The 8,681-nt window shown below is 29.6% G+C and overlaps 2 long non-coding RNA genes across 3 annotated transcripts; one reads left to right on the forward strand and one right to left on the reverse strand.

Annotated features, from left to right (window-relative positions):
* Positions 1-3,716: 3,716 nt before the first annotated feature.
* LOC126889653 (uncharacterized) lies at positions 3,717-4,337 on the reverse strand. Its single transcript, XR_007700122.1, has 2 exons — positions 4,194-4,337; positions 3,717-4,137 (listed from the first exon to the last, which is right to left on the reverse strand). It is a non-coding gene; the product is annotated as an uncharacterized LOC126889653 (long non-coding RNA).
* Positions 4,338-4,371: 34 nt separating this feature from the next.
* LOC126889654 (uncharacterized) lies at positions 4,372-7,173 on the forward strand. Of its 2 annotated transcripts, none has more exons than XR_007700123.1 (2): positions 4,372-4,960; positions 6,985-7,173. It is a non-coding gene; the product is annotated as an uncharacterized LOC126889654 (long non-coding RNA). The 2 variants fall into 2 exon arrangements; XR_007700124.1 differs by having other exon boundaries at positions 4,377-4,950.
* The last annotated feature ends 1,508 nt before the right edge of the window (positions 7,174-8,681 follow it).

Raw genomic sequence — 8,681 nt, forward strand, 5'->3', positions numbered from 1 at the left:
TCCAGAAACTCTACCGACAAACGAAGACAGGAGACTCCTCATATAATTTTAAGACATTTAAACCCAATTCATCTAGTCCGAAAATGCTTCCTAAGGGAGCTAGAGCTCTTTGAAGATGGCGTCTTGTAATTAGTTTTTCTTAGATACCTCCAGAACCCTTGTATTTAGAAAAACAAAAATTGGTACACACATTTATCTTCCAAAGATGCATCGATTTCATTCATCGTGAATTTCTAGTACCGGTCATAGGCGTCCGTTGTGGGTAGGGCAATGGTTATTTTATCGCATAACTTTTGTATCTTTAACTTTTAAGCATTTTTGATATTGGATTATTATACTCTGAGATATTCTAGTACTAAAAGGTGCTCTTGATTTAAGTCCGTAGGACACGCCGTTTTCTAGAAAAATCGATTTGAACATTTTTCGTCTTTTAAATTTGAAAAAAAAACTGCAAAAAAGTTTTAAAAAAAAAACAGTGTATTTTACTAACTTATACCAAGAGCAACTTTTAGTACTAGAATAGCTCATAATTTAATAATCTAAAGTCACAAATTCTTAAAAATTAAAGGCAAAAAAGTTACGCGATAAAATAACTCTTGACCTACCCAAAACGGACGCATATGACCGGTACTACAAATTCGCAATTAATGAAATCGATTCATCTCTGGAATATAAATAAACGTACCAATTTTCGTTTTTCTGTTTTTTTTTTAATTTTTTTTGGAAATTCAAGAAACGAAAAATTTTGAAATCGATTTTTTTAGAAAACCGTGTGTTCTACCGACTTAAAGGAAGAGTACCTTTTAGTACTAGGATACCTCATAATTTAATAATCCAGTGTCAAAAATGCTTAAAAGTTAAAGACATAAAAGTTATCCGATAAAATAACCGTTGCCCTACCCAAAACGGACGCCTATGACCGGTACTAAAAGTTCACAATAAATGTAATCGATTTATCTCTGAAAGATAAATATGCTTACCAATTCTCATGTTTCTAAATGAGAGCGTTCTGGTGTTATTTAAGAAAAACTAATTACAAGACGCCATATTTAAAGAGCTCTAGCCCTCTTAGGAAGCATTTTCGGACTAGAAGAATTAGGTTAAAATGTCTTAAATTTATCTAAGGAATCTCCTGTCTTCGTTTGTCGGTAGAGTTTTTGGACAATATTGTTGAAAACGTACTTATACATACTTTGTTATTGTGGAGCTTGGAACTCCTATTTTTTGTACAAAAAAATTACAGAAATAGAGATAAAATACATAGAATACAGAGAAGCTCTTATTAGATCGCTATTAGGTCACGATATATTTTTTAATTAAAATTATATGTTAAATAAGTTTAAAGTAAATAAATTTTATTTGATACACTTATTTGAAAAATCAACACCGGTGCTGCAACATCTATTTAAGCAAAGCCGGATCTGACCACTTGGACCGATAAAATGGCGCAAGGTCACAGAATCTGTCTGACAGCTAAACAATGAAATTTATTGAAGTGCACCTTCGGGTTGTTCGGTGGCTGTGATAGCTGAATCCCGCCAACTTTAAAATTAAGTAAAATGGACAATTTAATTAAAATTGGATATATAGTTATTATCTAAATTAAGTTAGAAATATTTGTGTTTTTTTATTTATATAGTACTAGAAATATTAACACAATATCTGTATAGTAGGTACCTACCTCATTTATTTTCCAACAATCCAGTTTTTGATTGATTCACAAATCTTATAAAAATTGGTATTGATTGCATACCAACTATTTGTAATTAATATTTACCTACAATAAAATTAAATTTAATATAGGTAGGAAGGTACCTATACAATAATACTCAATATTAGTTATTTTCAATAATATTTCCAATTTTTTATTCTTCTTCACCCACCGTTATATTATTAATTTCTTTATTTAGCATACCTACTCAATATTGCATTTATCCAGAACATCATTGCCTTCTATATTATAAAATTGTGTAAAACACAATGTTCGTTAATCGAATATTTTCTGTATCAAATTTTAATCCTCTAAATTTGCATTTTATTAGTTCAAACCTTTCTACAGCTGACCGAATCTTTAATTTATTATCAGAATTTTCTTGTTCTTGTAGTAAACGTTTATTATTCTGGTAAGATTTCATTAAGTTAATGAGGAGTATCTAGATATGCCGAATTTTGAATGAGATTTATATTCGCTGGTAAAATGGAATCTGCTCGAGTTAAATAGTTAATAGGCCTGGATCCTGCATACCAAAAGAAAGTTTATTAATAGCAAGCTGAAAATTTGATATTATAGCTTAACGGTGTCTAGTCGGACAAACTGTGATGTTTTAATTTAAAACAAACACTGGAACAGGAAGTTTTAATTGTTGAACAGGTTACAGGTTCCGACTACAGGATCAGACTACAAAAACGTCTCATGTATTGTGTCGGACAGAACTTCCAATTGATTTGCTACTCTTTCATTAGCATGCAAAATCAGACTGCTATTTATCACCAATATAATTCCTATCCTCTGACATGTTCTATGTGTCGGAATTATTAAAATGCCCAACATAGAGAGAGACATACTTTATTGATACAATGTACCAAAAGGCCATCGACCAAAGTCTTTCAGCCAACTGTCCAACATATTTTTCGGACAAAAATTTTTTCATATATTAAAATATACAAAGTTTGCTATTGAATAAACTTAAAAACAACCTGCTAGTTTTCACAATCATAAACTTGTCAGGATGGCACGTTCCACAATTAAGGCTTCCCCTGTTCCAGTGTTTCTATACATCAAAGTGTGTCCAACTAGACACCGTTAAGCTATTAACAAATTTTCAGCTTGCTATTAATCAACTTTTTTTTGGTATGCGGGATCCAGGCCTAGGTACGAAATTTTTAAAAGTAGACGTTTTAAAAAAAATTTAATTATACAGTTTAAACAGCTTTTTCAAAACTATTTACAATCATATTATTTGTTGTCATTTCATGGAATTAGGCATACTCCAAATTTAATATAAGTACTATGAAAAAAGAACTAGAGGGAGATATAATCTATTTTTTAATAAGATTCTTTGATCACAACCAACTAACTCTTGAGATAAACTGGGAATGCAGTAGACATCCCTTTATGATGCTCATACAGAAGCACATTTCCAAGCAATCTTACATTACAAAGTTGTTGCTGGCATCCTATAAAGGGAAAAAATAATTATTTTGCATGGTTACGTTATCTTGAAGCTGTATTCGATAAAAAATTCTGAAACGAGAAAGCTCACTTTAATACTTATCCGGGCAAGACATTTTACTTCCATATAAAAGACATGGCGTTTCGGGCCTATTGAGCCCCACTTGCCCGGATAAGGGTTAAAATAGTAAAAGAAAACGCAGCAGCATAAGGTACTGTTGGTTGAGAGCACTCTGAAGACCACCATGTGTTCGTTGTTCTCTGATAATACCATCAATACAGATAGAATTATTTCTACGAGTATGGCTATGTCAAACGATATAAGGATTGAGAGACCTTTTAGATGCTCTCAGTGAAACAAATGCAATTTTAGAGCCACAACCAAATACTAGGAACACTAAGGAAGAAATTCCTCTTATTAAAAAAAGAATGGAGGGACAGTTCTTGTTAACAAATTCTGCTTAACAATGGAGGAGGAAGATATATGAAAGGTTGTGTTACAATACATTTAGTTTTTATCTAAGCATGAAAATAAATATTAACATATTTGTACTACATTTATTTTCAAACAAACCAGTTTTTTATTGATTACGATTTACAATTAACCCATTCGCAGATACGACTATATATGCATGTACTTACAAAGGGAAATTACTGTCTGCATATAAAGATGTGTCCACAAATGTGTTAATACAATATTTACAATAAAATTATATTATAGAATATTTACAATAAAATTAAACTCGATATACACATTGATATTCAAGATTAGTTATTTCCAATTTTTTGTAATTCTATATTATTTGGGTGAAAATCTTATGTCCACAGCTCTTTGGCAAACCAAACGTATCCCCAGCAACAAATTCTCTGGTTTACTTAGCATCCAAATCATAAACATTAATTTTTTCCAATAGAATTATTCTGTTTTCAAATTGGTGGATATGATCAATACAATTAAATAGTTCCTGGAAATATAACAATATAATATACATGATGTTACTAATTTGTTATACAATTTTACCTGGAAAGTAGTTCTGGACATACGAAAATGTTCTCTAAATTGGATATTGAATTATGGTTTATATATATTTAATTTCATCTCATCCTTTTGGAATAATTTGAGGTAGGTACATCTGCTAAATGTATAACGGCATTTGCTAATTTCGTCCACAAACAAAAATTCTTCAAGAATATTATCCATTTTAGTTTAGACACAGTTTCAGTTTTATTTAAAAACAAAACTGTCTAGGTTATAAATTACAAAGAATAAAACCATAAACAAATGGAACACAGAACACTCTCAATCGAATGTCAAACGTCAGTCGTTCACTAGTAAAAAAACTCAGCGTTTCAGCGCAAATTAATCGGATTGCACTCGGATTATTTTGGTGAACGCGACCAAGGGCCTGTGGTGGGATCACGATCAGTAGAATGGTAGAATGCTGACGTCACAAAAATAATTCTACAATCGACAATTTTGGTATCACGTTAACACGCTTGGGAAAGTAGAATCGGTGCTCGGCAATGTTCGGATATTCTACTAGCCGTGTTAAAAATATCGCTTCTTCTTCTTAAAAATATTGCTGTTTGACGTGTGGTTGTCTTTATTTTGTGGTGGTTGCATTCAAAAAGCTAACCTAAAGATTATTATTTGTGATTATTTGCGTTTATTTGAGATATTATGTTTATTTTTGTCTTATGTTTGTTTGGAACTATTTTATTAGAAATCACTAAATTTTTGGATTTTACCTGTGACTAGGGAACATTGTTATATAAAGGTATTTTTATGTAGGTATTTTTTCTATAAATTCCTGTTACTGTAAAGGAAAAATAACACATCAATAAGTTGTAGGTTCATATCACTTATTAATTATTATTAATATATTTTGATGTTTATATTAAATACCGATATAGTTCGACGTTCAGATGCTTCCTGCTCGGATATACAAAGAAATGAGCAATTAAGAAACGAAATAAATAGGTATAATATAGAGGAGAATAATGAGAAGGGAAAGTGATGCATTTACTTTAGGAGTTTGTAGATCTATTTATATGAACAACAGACATAGTGAACTATTTAATTATTAATTATTATTAATATATTTTGATGTTTATATTAAATACTGATATAGTTTGACGTTTAGATGCTTCCTGCTCAGATACTTGGTCATATACAAAGAAATGAGCAATTAAGAAACAAAATAAATAGGTATAATATAGAGGAGAATAATGAGAAGGGAAAGTGATGCATTTACTTTAGGAGTTTGTAGATCTATTTATATTAACAACAGACATGGTGAACTATTTTTTTGAGAGGCTTCTACCTCATAATATGTCATAATCCGTTCATCCAAGCAGTGTTGAGCCTTCACTGCCAATTTTTGTCTCACTTATTTTTATGCAATAAGTTCCTATCAAAGAGTAGTCGGTCAGAGCTATCAGTTATTTTTCGTCCGCTATAACTTTTCCCATGTGTAGCGATTCATTTTCAAACAAATTAAGTCAAAACATAAAGTGAAATGAATGTTGACGTGTATATACATTTTGTATACTAATATACTAAACACATCGGCGTATGTGTCACTTTATGTTTTGATTTAATTTGTTCGAAAATGAATCGTGCCCCATGACAAAGATAAAATGGAACTGCTATATCAATTGCCCAAAATACTGTTATCAACCGTTTAAATGATGTAACAAATTTAACAATTGAACATCTAAGTGAAGAGTCGATTATCTTTCCTACTACATTCGTTCAAAAAGAGAATTTTAAAAGAAAATTTATGCAGAAGTTTAACTTTCCTGGCTGTGTAGGGGCCATAGTTTGCACACATGTTGCTATAATTGCTCCAACGGAACGGGAACATAACTATCTTAATAGAAAAGTTATCTTTCTAAAAATGTCCAAATTGTAACACTTGTTATATAACACTACTTACTTGTAATATTATATTATGTACTATATGCTGCCAATAATCAATTTATAAAAATAATGTATTATCACATAATATATTATATTGCAAATATCGCAAAAATTTGTAGTATTTGTTGATATTTGTGTTGAAAAAATGACTAACAAAATAAAGAATAAGTAAAAAATTACAATCTTTTAGGCGTGTGATCCAGACTTAAAAATTTTAAACATCGATGCTAGATGGGGAGGTGCAACACATGATGCTTCATATGGAGAAACTCAAATGTAAAACTTTTTTGCAGCAGATCGTTTAAAATAGAGATCAAAACATTTTCCATTTCTATTCTGGCAAAGATTACTTTCACTTCTTAGTTATCTTTGCTGGACGGTGAAGCTTTATATCTTATTATGAAGTATTTTGAACATAAAACTTTTGTTTTATGGATGCATTGATCAAATTTCTTAAAGAAATGTTTATTTCAAGTTTCATAATAATTTTTATAAGTAGTTTAATATTATTACTTATTTTTGCACTAGAAATAATAATTGTAAAGCTTCATTGACTAATGGCCAGTTTCACCAAAGATGAATAGTAGTTTATTCGATGAATAAAATTATTCAACTGATAAAACTGACACAACTATGTTTCTCTAACGTCAAATAGTACTTATTTTATTTATTTATCAAATAAATATTTACTCTTCAAATGAATTGACGAGTTAATCTCACTTTAAATATCTGTAACAAAGAAAATTCGTCAATTTAATTTTAAATTATCACACTATTCACTGATTTATTTGTTGTTGGTGAAACTGGCCATAGAGAGTAAAATTGCATTATTTTTCAATTTACTTAAATTTGTGGTTTATTTGTGATTTATTCTTTGTTCTCATTTTAGTCTTGGTATGAAACAATGTTAAGACAATACTGTGTGCTTTTTCAGTCCTATGAAAGAAAATGTTTTGGATGTAACAGAGAAGTACTACAACTTTGTTATGAAGATTTGTCTTTGTTATTTTTATAATGTTCATGGATTATATTTGTTTTTATGTATTCTTCAGTTTAAATAAAGTTTATGTTTTACCCATTATTGATTTTTATTTCAACCTGAAAATTATAATGATAATAGTAAGAGGATTCTGAGGTTTTTCTGCAGAAACAATGCATTTTTTGAGAAAAAATATTTCACAAAAATTAAGGTTAATTTTGTAAAAGTCAGACTGTCCTCTGTAGTTAATTTACATATATTTTTATATTGTTCTGAAGCTGCTTCTTTGTGATATCGTATGCAATATACTATTTTATTGTGAAATAATCCACGATTTAGTTAAAAATAAAATTTATTAACGTTTCAACTTCCAAGTCGGAAATCGTTATTGAAATACAAAATATTAATTAATATTTTAGTACTCATTAATAAGTTAAATTAAAATTTATTATATTAATTTATATTTTATATTTCGATAACTGTTTCCGAAGTGGAAGTTAAAACGTCAATAAATCTCATTTTTCACTTAAATTGTGGCTTTTTTCCCAATAAAATAGTAAATCATATATTTTTATTAACTAAACTTATGCCTGGTAGCACCAACAAATCTTAAACTCAGCCCAGCTCATCGATATGGCCGCTTTAAGTTTCACTCACGTTGCACCATAATTTTCGATTCTTATCTAAATAAATAATCCATTATTGTGCCAAGCTGAAAACTGATCTAAGACTCAATGATGCCACACATACATATATTTCGCAATCTGAGCTTAAGGCACATCTAAAGTTTAAGATCTGTTGATGCAACCAGGCATTAAACATCTTTATATAGGTAAGCTTTCAGAATACAAATAATGTGTGCAAAAGAATAAGCATTTTAAATTTCAATCGAAAGATTAAATTCAAACAAATTTTTATAAAAAAACTACAAATAATTTAAATAACTTATTAAAAACAATCACAGTGAAGGTCAAACTTTTTTTTATCTGCATCAACCACTAGGGTTATTAGTGGTAGGTTTAGTAAACAAGTGGAGAAAATATTTATACCTAATGAATAAATTATATTTACTATAAGTATGGGTTGTTAAACAGTAGGTATATAAAATCAAAATGTACCTACAATTATGTAGAAAAAAGTTTTATTCATCTAAGAAACATACAGTGTAAGTAGATACATTCACCAATCTATTTTGAGACAAAATTCTATTCTGTAGAGGTTTAAGGTACCAGTATCACGAAGAAATAAAGTTGATGTCTCCAAATAAAGGAAAGCCAAACATGTTATTTAGGTTTGTTGCTTCGTTATCCTGCTATTAGTTATATCAAAATAAAAACTAATTGTATTTTTGCAAAACAGTCACTATGAAAAACCACGAGAAACTTTCTTTAGATGTCTATGAGGAAAACCGTTGATTGAAATATTATGTAAAACATATTAGTGAACATAAAAACAATAACAATAGACAAAAATATTCTATGCGGAACCGGGAAAAATAAATATCTGTCATATTGCCATATTGGTTCTGTTTTTGTTTATCAACATGAGAAAGAAAGAGATTAACCGTCCTTTCTACAGCTAAGAAGTGGTAGTTTGAGGAGGATTTT

This window comes from Diabrotica virgifera, chromosome 8, assembly GCF_917563875.1.
Source record: "Diabrotica virgifera virgifera chromosome 8, PGI_DIABVI_V3a".
In the NCBI taxonomy this organism is placed as follows: Eukaryota; Metazoa; Arthropoda; class Insecta; order Coleoptera; family Chrysomelidae; genus Diabrotica; species Diabrotica virgifera.